The sequence below is a fragment of the Nothobranchius furzeri genome, chromosome 7 (genome assembly GCF_043380555.1).
Source record: "Nothobranchius furzeri strain GRZ-AD chromosome 7, NfurGRZ-RIMD1, whole genome shotgun sequence".
Lineage (NCBI taxonomy): Eukaryota > Metazoa > Chordata > Actinopteri > Cyprinodontiformes > Nothobranchiidae > Nothobranchius > Nothobranchius furzeri.
The window spans coordinates 29,087,872-29,101,569 of record NC_091747.1 but is presented as its reverse complement, the minus strand read 5'-3'; the positions used below and the strand labels follow the sequence as shown (position 1 = coordinate 29,101,569).

Genomic DNA, 13,698 nt, shown 5'->3' with positions numbered 1-13,698 from the left:
GATTCATTTGGAAAAGCAAAAAACCAAGAATTAGAAAATCTACCTTACAACTAGCAAAAGAACAAGGAGGGAGGGCTGTGCCAAATATAAATTGGTACTACCAGGCAGCACAAATTGGACCATAGATTGATGTGACCCACAAAACTTAAACCACTGGAAAACAATAAGACAGAAGGAAAAGAAATACCAATCCAAACATTACTGGGGGAAAATACCAAAAATGAATATTGGACAAAATATATAGAAAAATTGGACCAAATAACAAAGTTTAGCTTGGAAACCTGGTGGAAGATAAGCAAGAAACTAAAAATAGACAGAGAAATAAGATTACAAAGATGGATAGGTTGGGGCTCGGACTTTGAACTGGGAAAGATGGACAATAGATAAAAAAAATGGAATGAGACAGGAGTGACAGCAATAGGCACAATTCAGAAAAAAGGGGTGCTAAACAGTTTCCAAAACTTAAAGAAAAATTTGAAGTGGAAAATAAGGATATGTTTAGATATCTACAACTAAGAGACTACTATACCAACTGAATTCAAAATAAAATTCAAGGGAATAATAACAGTGATGATTCAAACATATACAAAACCAGCACCCACAAGAAAACTATCCTTAATATATAAAACATTAATAACTATAGAAAACCAATCAACGTAATATATCAAAGAAAAATGGGCAAAAGAAATTAAGAAATAAAGGAAGGGGAATGGAATGAGATGTGGGAAACACAAAATAGGACAACACAATCACAAAATTGGAGGGAATTTGCCTGCAGAACCAAATAAGATACTTTATCACACCTAAAATTACAAGTAAACAAATACAGAAACAAATGAGCTGTTGGAAGAATTGAGGAAATATAAACCCCAACCATACCCATATATTCTGGGAATGCAAGGGAATAAAACTTTTTGGAACCAAATATACAATAACACTAAAATAATATTAGGATATTATATTCCACAGACATTTAAATTAATGTACCTAGGATCCATACGGGAAGAAATGGCGAAGGGAGATCAATGCCTAATGAGGATACTTATGATAGCAGCTAAGAAGGCAATCACTAGGAAATGGCTCAGACCAGAGACCCCAACAATAGAGGAATGGAGGACAATAGTTGAAGAAATACAGGAAATGGAGACACTGACCTACAGACTAAGACTGAAAAAGGAACAAATGCCAAAACATTGGGCTAAATGGAGACATCATAAGCATATGGATATGAGAAAATAAATGGCAAGGAGAAACCTGCAGATGAGCCGACATTTATTTATTTTATTATATTTTATTTTATTATTTATAAAAAAAATTCCAATATAAGTACTCAAAAGGAAAAGTTGAAGAATGAATGATAGGAAAGGGTAAGAAAGTCAAGAAGATAGAAATAGAAAGATAGAGGGTTTGACTGGGGAAGGAATAGAAACATGTGAACAAAGAAGAGAATGAGAAGAAAAGAGAAAAAAGACAGAGTGAAATGAATAAAGGTGGAAGAATACAATCGAAGGAAGACCACTAGAAAACCACCAAGGGAACATGAAAAGAACTCATTATGAAGACGAAAGAACTTGGGGAGAACTTAACATGAAAAATATTATGAATGCTAAGTACGATGGGGAATGTGTTTCTGATGTAAAAGTGTGTAAATAAAAAGTTTAAAAAATAAAAAAAGTGACCTCGATAAAGATGGCCTCAAACTGAGAGGGTTTCACAGATGGGACTAAGATCTTAGACTTTAGACTCGAGTGCACATAAGTGGCAACCCCACCACCCCTCCCATTCCTGTCAGCATGAAATAAATTGAAATGATCCAGATTAACTGCATTATTAGGAACAGTATCGTTCAGCCAGGTTTCTGAGAATGTAATTATTTTAGGTTCATTATAACTAAGCCACGATTTTACTAAATCAATCTTAGGAAGGAGACTCATGATCAGTGGCGGCTGGCCAGTAGAGGGCGATAGGGTGCCACCCTCCCAGTTTTCCCCAGTGTTTTTAATTTTTATTTAAAAAATGAATAAATAAAATTAACAATAATCACATATTCTAAGTTAATTTTGTGTTTTGTAACAAAAACAAATCATATATTGATATATCTATATTGATGAGAAGCTCTCTGCCGAGCAGGGCGACAGAAAGGCTGTAGGCTGTTTTTGAATCGCCCAAACAGCACGGAACCAGCCGACCAATTGCTGACAAGAAAATCAAACGGTAGGAATGGGAATGTATCCAATCAGCATCGACGTAGTTTCAGAAACATGATGGGCGATAGAGCTACCGCCAAAGGCTTCCGTTGGTGTTCGGTAGAACTCGGAGAGTCTCGACTACTCCAGCACGTTTTTGGTCGTGAGTCGTGACGCAGATGTAATAGGCTGTGTCTCAATTCAGGGTCTGCATCCTTCGAAGGACCCAGCCCACCCGGCCGACGTGGCCTGCGTCCTCCGTCGGCCGGGTAGACCGGATGTTAAGGGCTGTGAATTTGGACAGGCCTAGCCTTCATGAACTCCCTCGACGAACATTCCGTCGCCTAGCAACCGTGGAACCGCTGGGCAGAAGGGAGAAGGAACTTTAAACGATGGAGCTCGACGTTTTATTTAGCTTTTTAACCCCCAGAAACCCAAATTTAGAAAACAACTTCAAAATCTTTTTTTAACCTTTCACATGTTGTTCTAGGAGGCCAGATAAGCGGGCCTATTTACACATGTTAACAGCCAATAGTGTTGCAGAACTGAACAATAGGACCTATTAGCAATGTAAATGTGGTTTTAAAAAGAAAAAAAATATGGGGAAGGTTTATTTTTGTAGACTTAAATCTGACGTTGTAATATTACAACCGTGGGTCTCTGAGGGTTAATCATTTCCTTGACTGTTGGAGAGCTAATTCAGAGAAAATACTTTAGACAAGCTGAGCCTGAGCAAAGATGTGATAATAGTTTTTAATACTTTCTCAGGGTCTTAATTTGACCAAAACCGATTTATCACCTTTTAAGACTTTTCAAGACCCAGCGGATACCCTCTAGTAAACAATTCTACTTTGTAAACAAAAATAAAATTCAAGAGTTTAATGCAGAACTGATTTTATTTAGATATTTCATTTATATGTACATGTTTAATCTTTCTTAACCATTTTTTTCTAGCAAAGTAAAAAGCTGTCAAAGTTCTTCCTTCTCTCCTGTGCCCTCTGCAGCCTCATGTCCTCCCAGATCAGCTCCAGAAGCTGGTCATCGCTGGCACCTTCCCCTGGATGCCCATTTTCTCCAGAATAGTCTTAACAAACATGTAAGAAAAGAAACAGGAAGAGAAAAGAGGACAACGGGTTATTCCTTTCATGTTTTCGCAGAAAAAAATAAACTCAAACGAGTTTTTAAAATATGAGATGTTATTGTACCTCCATGCCACAGCCGCCAAATACTTTGCTCCGGTGATCATGTGGTCCATCTCCGCCCTAAGCTTAATCAATTCCCTGGTTTTCTCTTTTGTTCCTAAAATACAAACTTCTATTAAAATCAGGGGGAAACGTAGCGGGAGAAGTACGACACCGAGTGCGGCCGAACATACGAGCCGAGACCGCAATACAAGCACTTTTACTGTTACATTTCTAACTAAAATAACGTTCATGTATCACAAAAAGTCCTTAACCTAACAGTTTTCAAGTTTATACTGACATTTATATGCGCAATCCTCTCCAACAGCTCCCGCTTCACTGTCCGCCATTGTTTTTAAGTTTTTCTGCCGGCCGGCCCGCAAGGCATCTTGGGAAATGCTACCTGTTGAAGGATACACCGGACCCATCCTTCATTCAGGCGAAAAGAAGGCCGCATTCGTCGACCGCATTTGAAGGAGTCTTCGAATTGGGACAGGCCGAGTCGCGGCGCAGTGACGTAACCGGCCGACGAATCCGGCCGACGTAGGATGCAGACCCTGAATTGAGATACAGCCATAGACATGATGGACGCCAGTGAGCCTACAACCAGCATGGATGCTGGATCTCAGCAGCCACTGAATTCAGTTCGGTCTCTTCTCCAGTATCCGTTCGAGAGGAGAACTTTGGTGGAAAAACTTAATGTGAAAGAGCTTGGACGAGATCAGCCCGACGTAAAGATAAGCCAGCAGGAGAAGGAGAGAGGTAAACTGTATACATGAGGCTTCTCCCGAAATTGGTACACCAGGAAGGCTTGGCTAGCTGGATGCAATCACGCTAATGCGTTATTTTGCTTTCCGTGTTTGTTATTCAAAACGGCTGGGACAGATAAGGCATGGGTTGAGTCAGGAGTTACAGACATGAAACATTTTTCTGAGAAGGTGAAGAAACACGAGTCATCCCGGGCACACATGGACAACAACACGGTGAAGCTAGCCATGCTAGGCAGAGCTAACATTGCCATGCAGCTCGACGAGGGAAACGGAACAAACGGAGAACGTTTGGCCAGGGAGAACAACAGCAGCTGGGTGCAGAGGTAAGCTGTACATTACATTTCTGTGAACAAACAATCAGAATCAGAAATCCTTGGTTGTCCCACAAACCGGGACATTTGTTTAATAACATGTACATTATTTAATGTGCAATAACTGTAAAAACTCATTTCAACACACGTACTTATTATACATATTTAATCACGTAAATGTGTATTTCATGTAAATTTGTACATACATCAATCTGATTCCATTTTACTTGTTACACTTCTGCTGCAGCAAACAAATTTCCCAGGTTTTGGGACAATAAAACATTTCTGATTCTCAATCAGATGTTTTTATCTCAATCAGATGTTTTTACTTCAAATGTAAAAACATCTGATTGAGAATCAGAAATGTTTTATTGTCCCAAAAACTGGGAAATGTGACATTTTTAAGAGGATACTGATGACATTATTTCCTATGAAAGTGTTTCCTATGTACTTATCTGTTGTTTATTTATTTATCTACTTTAAAGAGGATTAAGACTTTCCTGAGGAACACCATGACACAGGATGGGCTGAATGCTCTTGCCATGCTCTCCATGGAAAAAAAGCTTGTCACAAACATTCCTGACTTCAATAAAAAGCTCATCGAGAACTTTGCCACTCAGAAGGACAGAAGGGCAAAATTTCTGTACAAATGAGGTATCACACGCACACAAATGCATCCACTTGATCTTTGTATAAAGTTGACCTTGGCACAACACTCCAGAAATATTTAACAGTGTAAATTTCTGGCATTTTGTCTAAGTAGTGTTTACTACCATTACTGTAACAGTGACCTGCTCATAATTTTTTGTGTTCACTCAAATGTTGAAATTAAACAAAATGTTTTTGTTACTTGCCTCTTGCATTGCCTATTTACCATTTATGGTCAAGTTATTTTATGTGCAATTTAATGCAGTATTTTTCAACCTTGGTCCGCAAGGCAGCGTGCCAATAGTCAGACACACCTCGATGAATCAGTTTGTCCAATGATGTAAGACAGGAAATAAAAGAGCTGTGCTTAATTCAGGAAATATTGGAGTTGTGCAAAAAGCTCAGAAAGGACAAGTTTGTTTAAAAATAAAAAAATAGCACAGCCCCACCAAAAATATTTTTCACCAGCCGCCACTGCTCATGATATTTAGATCAGTGGTTCCCAACCTTTTTCCCAAGGGACCCCGTTTTTTACCAGTAAAATTTTTGACGACCCCCTCCCATTCTCTCTTCCAGTACAAACATTATTAAGAAATGATAAAATTATTCAAGCACATTTTAATATGCCTTGATTCAATAGATAACAGTAATAGTAGGCTCCAGTACAGAACAAAGTCATTAACAAAACCAAACAGAGCATAAAGTGCTTGACAGTTTGTATTACTTTTCTGAACACATTGTTTCTTGTAAGCACTGATAAATCAATCATTCCTTTCAATAAACGTTTGACACATAAAAAATACACTGAGCAAAATGTACTTAAATGTGTATATTACTGTTTATACTAGATTATTTACTGTAAAGGCTGTGATTAATCAACCAGTCCTATCTTTAATGAACTTTTGACACTTGAAAATAAAACAGTGAGCTGAGCAAATGTTCTTAAAAGTGTGTTACTTTTTCTGTACTAATTATTTCCTGTCTTAATATCAGTAAACTTTTCACTCATGAAAAAAAATGTGAGCAAAATGTAGGCTATAAACAAGTAATAAATGAAGTTTTAACCCCTTAAAGTGGAGAGGTCCTGGTGACCCACTGAGAGGCTTTGGCGCCCCCTTGTGGGGGTCGGGACCCCCAGGTTAGGAACCACTGATTTAGATGAATTATATTCAGACCTTTACCCATAAGAGAAGTGCAAAGTCAAAACAACAAAATATATATGTATCATACAAGAAAAAGTCCAAGAAGAAGTGCCAAAAATAGAAATGAAAAACAAAACAAACAAAACAAAAACTAACTGAAAGAAAAAATTGAATCAACAAAGTCATTATAGCAGAAGATAATAAACCAAGAGTATTATGGCCACCCCTGACTACTTTACAATAAATGCAACCAGAAAGATAAAGTATTCTTTACGAGGGCAATTCAGAAAAATAAAAAGTTCAATTAGGCAGCATAAAAAAGAAAGAAAAGCGACCTAGTGAAAAAATTCATAGGGAAAAGTATTCCCAATCAAAACATAAAAGGCACATAGGTGAAAACATCTGGGTGGCCTAACTTAAAACACCACCAAAAAAAGAAATAGAAAATAGTTCATAATGTTGGTGGGTAGAATGATTGAATGAACAAAAGAGACGTACGACCAACCTCAGAGCCAGAAGACTTTAGTGATCCTCAAAGTTATTCAAAACAGCAGGATCCAGGGAGTCCAGATATTTCTCTGCCTCAGCTGGATCAGTTAAAAAAAAAGTTGTTCAGCTCCGTGGACCAGTTTGATATTGGCAGGATAAAGCAGGAAGACTTTCCAACCCAGGGCACGAGCACGGTTTAAGATCGGAAAACAACGCCGTCGCCGTCGAGCTGTCACATCACTATAATCTGCTGCAAAGCGTATGAGCCTCCCAGCAACAGACACCTGAGAACTCCTGGACAGGGATATAATACAATCTCTGTCGGCGGCTTGGAGGAGACTGACCAGCATGGTGCGCGACGAAGCAGAGCCTCCGCCGGGACCAACACGGCGAGCCCGGACCACGTCAGGAGGAGAAGCCACCAGTTCTGGGAACCACACTGGGAGATGATCCTTCAGGTAGGATTTAGCATGATTAAGTTCGACCCTTTCTTTTAAGTTGAAGATTCGGATATTATTTCTTCTGCTTTGATCCTCCAGAAGAACAATCTTATTTTGGAGTTTCGTTAGGTCAGCCTTGTAATCCACTTTAGCTTCTTCAGTTTGCTTGACTCAATTCTGGAGTGAGGAAGTCAGCTGCTTCTGAGACTTCAGCTCAGATTCCAGCTTGTTAAGAGTGATAGTGACACTGTCGAGTTGAGACTCCAGTCGATCAAAGCATTCTTTGGAGAGCGTCTCGGCTTCAGAAGAATATTTTTTCAAAATAGCATCCAGCGACGCCAAGCTGATGTCGCTGATTAACACATCAGCGGCTTCCTCTGTACCTTTCAACATGTCCTTAGCCAGAGTTTTTTTTTTTGGAAGCATACTGAAGAAGAGAATTTCCAATGCCTACAGTCAAAGTGGGACAACTTTTCAGTCCTTTTTTCAAACTTATTAAAAGATAATCAGGAGAGGCCACCACACCCAACCGCTCAGTCTGCCATCATAATTATGTTCAGTTATGCACTCAAAACTTGGTCGGGAATCCTTTTGCAGAAATGACTGCTTCAATGCAGCATGGCATGGAGGCAATCAGCCTGCGGCACTGCTGAGGTGTTACGGAGGCCCAGGATGCTTCGATAGCGGCCTTCAGCTCACCCAGAGTGTTGGGTCTTGCATCTCAACTTTCTCTTCACAATATCCCACAGATTCTCTATGGGGTTCAGGTCAGGAGAGTTGGCAGGTCAATTGAGCACAGTAATACCGTGATCAGTAAACCATTTACCGGTGGTTTCAAGTGGTGCTCACTGCAGAACCACAAAGGCAGAGCTGCACCAGAAAGTGTGGCTGCACCAGAGTCAGCCCCGCCCATTCCATCAGAGTCAGTCCAATTCCTTCCAGTTGTCAGACTTGATAGCATTCTGGAACCAAAGAGGGTGTTGGAGCTAATATCATCTAAAATACAAGATTGAGGACGGAGTTGAGAAGTTAACTGAACAGTTTTTGTAAAGGTTCCATATAATTAAAAATCTAACTTTTGGAACTTTTTACCATGTTATATTGTCATTTCCTCATAAGAAACACGCCAAAGCCATTTTGGCTTCAATCATGCATTTTCCTCCCATCTCAGCTTCAATTTGGTCTCCTCCCCCGAAGCAGGTCTGGTCTTGGTTCTCAAATCTGGATATTCTGTGAATTTTCTGACAAATTATTTCTGAAATGACTTCTACTGAGACACCACCAGAAAAAAAACATACATCCCATCTACAAAGACACACTGGATGGCACAATCACATGTAACGCTACTTGCTTTTTATCAGATGTAGCAGTGAAGTGGTTATGGAGTCAGATTGACATGCAGTTTTGCGCAGGTTTGCCTCCCAATAGCGGTAGAATAAAGGTAGTTTATAACCCTGTTGCTTCTTTTCTAGCTACAATTGCCAGTACTATGTTTACAACAATTTATTGGTATACCGTTTAAAATATAATGACTAATGTGTTTTTTTGTTTGTTTTTTTATTTGTTTATTTAGCCAGTGTGAGTCCATTTGTGAGCAGTTTCAACTAAAATGCTGTTTAGGAATGACCAAATTCATAGAGCTTTTAGAGACCTAAATATTTTGCAGAAAATAAACAATACAACTAAAATATAAACAAATTAAATGTTTCAGCTGGCTAAATAGATTGCTGCCGACCCCACCGAGAGTCGAACCAGCATCAGCTGAGGGGAAAGCAAAACTTAAGTCAGACAATTTTGCCACTGCACTACCAGAACACACACTAGCCTCAAATGCTGTTGTATGATGTTTTTGTTGGAGCGACTGTGGGCAGATACATGCTAAAAGAAACCTTTTCATTTTGGGATATATTCAGGCTTCGTCATGTAGCAAGTTATATTTGTCTTGTTTAATTGGAGCATAGAACATAGCATTAACATTTGTAAACTAGTAACAGCCGTAATTCATGTGGGTCAGGTTAGTTTGCGATAAAGTTGAAAAACAAAAACAGAAGAAGTCAATGGGCTAGGCTGAGTTTGCGTGAATGGGCGGGGCTGACTCTGGTGAAGCTCCACCTTATGGTGCAGCTCCGCCTTTGTAGTTCTGCAGCGAGCACCCTCTCAGTGGTTTTGGCACTGTGAGCAGGTGCCAGGTTGTGCTGAAAAATGAAATCTTCATCTCCATAATGCTTTTCAGCAGACAGAAGCATGAAGTGCTCCAAAATCTGATAGCTAGCTGCATTGACCCTGCCTTTGATAAAACACAGTGGACCAACACCAGCAGCTGACATGGCACCCCAGACTTTTACTGACTTTGGGTACTTGACATTGGACTTCAGTCATTTTGGCATTTCCCTCTGCTCAGTCTTCCTCCAGACTCTGGCACCTTGATTTCCGAATGACATGCAAAATTTGCTTTCCTCCGAAAAAAGTACTTTGGACCACTGAGCAACAGTCCAGTGCTGCTTCTCTGTAGCCCAGGTCAGGTGCTTCTGCTGCTGTTTCTGGTTCAAAAGTGGCTTGATCTGGGGAATGCGGCACCTGTAGCCCATTTCCTGCACATGCCTGTACATGGTGGCTCTGGATGTTTCTACTCCAGACTCAGTCCACTGCTTCCGCAGGTCCCCCAAGGTCTGGAATCGTTCCTTCTCCACAATCTTCCTCAGGGTCCGGTCACCTCTTCTCGTTGTGCAGCGTTTTCTGCCACACTTTTTCCTTCCCACAGACTTCCCACTGAGGTGACTTGATACAGCACTCTGGGAACAGCCTATTCATTCAGATATTTCTTTCTGTGTCTTACCCTCTTGCTTGAGGGTGTCAATGATGGCCTTCTGGACAGCAGTCAGGTCGGCAGTCTTACCCATGATTGCGGTCTTGAGTAATGAACCAGGCTGGGAGTTTTTAAAAGCCTCAGGAATCTTTTGCAGGTGTTTAGAGTTAATTAGTTGATTCAGATGATTAGGTTAATAGCTCGTTTAGAGAACCTTTTCATTATATGCTAACTTTTTGAGATAGGAATTTTGGGTCTTCATGAGCTGTATGCCAAAATCATCAATACTGGAAAAAATAAAAGGCTTGAACTACTTCGATTTTGTGTAATGAATCTAATATATATGAAAGTCTAATGTTTATCAGTACATTACAGAAAATAATGAACTTTATCACAATATGCTAATTTTTTTAGAAGGACCTGTATGTACAAAAGGCAACTGCATAATGTGACTGAGTAATCTCAAGAGTGTGTATAACAATACACAAATGGTTAGAGGATGAATGCTTGGTAAAATATTTAGGAAAACATATAGATGAGTACTTCCAAATGAATACCACGCAAACTACAGCTTACATCAGATGGGAAGCATTCAAAGCTTTTCTGCGAGGACATATCATCAGCTATACAGGCTTCAAATCCAAAAAGGAAAAAGAATCCAGGTTACAACTGGAAAATGAAATAAAAACTCTTCAAACCAAAATATATAATGCTGACGCCAACAGCTTGCAATTGGAGAAAGACTTATTAATATTAAGAGCCGAATATAATAAATATTCCGCAACTAGAGCTGCATCAAGTCTTCTACGAATGAAACAGTCATTTTATGAACAGAGGGATAAAACTGCAAAACTTTAATCTAAAAATCTAAATTTAAATCTTACTAAAGAAGAAATTGAGCAAGCCATTGACAACATGGATTCTGAAAAAGCAGCAGGACCACATGGCATATATATATATATATATATATATATATATATATATATATATATATATATATATATAAAGAAATTTAAGAATAAACTATTGGTTCCCTTGTTGGATATGTATGAAGAAATCTTCCAGTAAGATTGTCTCCCCCCTTCATTAAACACAGCCATGATCACTCTCCTCCCAAATCAACGAAAATCTCAAGATAAATGCGAGAACTTAAGACCCATCATTCGTTTGAACTCAGATATGAAAATTATTTCCAAGGTACTAACGAAAAGACTTCATAATATTCTCCCCCAAGTCATAAATCAAGCCCAAAATGGATTTGTTGTAGGAAGACAGGGTTCCCATAATGTACGAAGGCTATTAAATATCATTCACTTTCAAAACTATGCGCCAAATACAGCTCTCTTATCACTAGAAAAAGCCTTTGACAGGGTTGAATGGACTTATCTTTTCAGGATTTTAGAAGAATTTGGATGTGGCAATAATTGTATTAAATGGATCAAAATACAATATACAGGGGTTTTCCTGCATTCAAATTTGCGTGGCGGTCGCCTCCAGATATTTGTGTGCCACCCCAGCCTGATTTCACTCTGCCCCCAGCTATATGGATGTTATTTTGAACGCAGTTGCAGCATTGCACCACTATGGGGCGCTGTATAAGCAGCGGTGCATCAAAAAGCGCTAAAACCGCTGCAGAAAAAGATGAAAAATTGCTTTTCTCGCCAGTTGGTACATATCTATGGTTGGTGCTATTGTAGGCTGACCATACATCCTCTTTCCCCCAGACATGTCCACGTTTCACTCTCTGTCCGGGACGTCCGGGGGGTTTCCTACATTGATCTAAACGTCCGGTTATACATCCAGGAGTAGGGATCGAGTTATGGGGGGATTGATATCTTTCAGGGAAAGATCCAGTTTCTGCCTATATTACAATATTTATGGACTCTCAGCATAGCGGGATTCTGTTGAGCGGAGAGGACGCACAAACAGCCCGTCCGTGCGCCCGCTGCATCTGGCGCATGATACATTCTCAAGGTGGCACAACAAAAAATTATTATCAACACATGATTGTTCATATCTGTTCAAATCCTCTGGTATTCCGTCTTTTAATCGTTCCTGACGCGCTCCGCTCATCGCGTGCTGCGGTGATTTCACCTCACTGACGCAGCATCGAAACGCGCACTATGCTTTGCGGTCAGGAGATCCTTTTGCTCTGCTTAAAAGTAACTGATGAGGTGAAAAAGCAAGAATCCAAGCAGCAGTTTTTCTGGAGAGTTTAGAGGAGATATAGGAAGATGAGAGACAGACAGGATGGGAAAATAGAAAAACAAGAAAACAAAGCTTGAAAGTAAAATGTAGGTAGATTTATCTCCACTACACATTTTTATTTTTATAAAACAATAAGTTATACACATGTAATAATTATACATCTGATACAATTCACCTTCAAAACTCAGTCACACACCCAGGGCCGTTTCAAGGCATTTTGGGGGCCAAGGCAAAACGCAACACCCCCGTAACCCTAACCCGTACATAATAGACATCCCACCATTGCATTGTTAGCAGCAGAAATTAAATGTTATTACCATTTCCACTGCAAATGCATGTTAATGAAATGCATTGTATTTTACTGGACATATCTATGTGTTATTTTGACTAAGATGAGTGTTATTATTACAAACCTAACATGTTACTTAAATGTAGGTCAAACATTTAAAAATATTTTTAACTTTAAATATCAGATGGGAAAAAGGGAACTAAACACCAATCTAATGCATATTATTGAGCCCTTTATAATATTTTGCCTTTAAAAAATGAGGCTGTTGAATGCACAGAGTATGTATGGGCTGGTGCATGGTCAGGATGGTACCACATCTGCCTCAATTTGAGCCAGAAAAACCCCTGTATATAGCAACCCCATTGCTTGATTATTGATTGATTATAGCAAATAGAAATAATTCTCAAACAATAGCAATAAAAAAGGGCTGTCACCAAGGTTTTCCCATCTCGCCATTATTATATACTGTACTATAGCAATAGAACCGTTTGGAATAGCAATACGCTCTCACCCTCAACTCAGTGGAATTGGTGTCAGACCAACCAAACACAGGATCGCCGTGTTTGCTGATGGGGTAATCGTATTTATTTCGAATGTAGAAAAATCAATATGGATAATTTTGGAAGTCATTCAATCATATAGTAAAATCCCAGGTTACAAACTTAATAAAACAAAATCCTCTATTCTATAAATATATTCTAAAAAGCAATTCTTATCTATTCCAAATTGGGAGACTATTCTATTAAATGCAATGAAGTCCAATCCTTCATATATGTGTTCCAGATATACAGGTGCTGGCCAGTAAATTAGAATATCATCAAAAGGTTGAAAATATTTCAGTAATTCCATTCAAAACGTGAAACTTGTACATTATATTCATGCAATGCACACAGACCAATGTATTTCCGATGTTTATTACGTTTAATTTTGATATTTATAGGTGACAACCAATGAAAACATCAAATCTGGTATCTCAGAAAATTAGAATATTCTAAAGGCCAATGAAAAAATGTTTGTTTCTCTAATGTTGGCCAACTGAAAAGAATGAACATGAAAAGAATGTGCATGTATAGCACTCAATACTTAGTCGGGGCTCCTTTTGCCTCAATAACTGCAGTAATGCGGCGTGGCATGGACTCGATCAGTCTGTGGCACTGCTCAGGTGTTATGAGAGCCCAGGTTGCTCTGATAGTCGTCTTCAGCTCCTCTGCATTGTTGGGTCTAGCGT

At 39.2% G+C, this 13,698-nt stretch overlaps 1 protein-coding gene across 1 annotated transcript in view; it reads right to left on the bottom strand.

The window, feature by feature from the left end:
* sspo (SCO-spondin) overlaps window positions 1-13,698 on the bottom strand; it is a 603,219-nt gene that overhangs the window by 512,554 nt on the left and 76,967 nt on the right.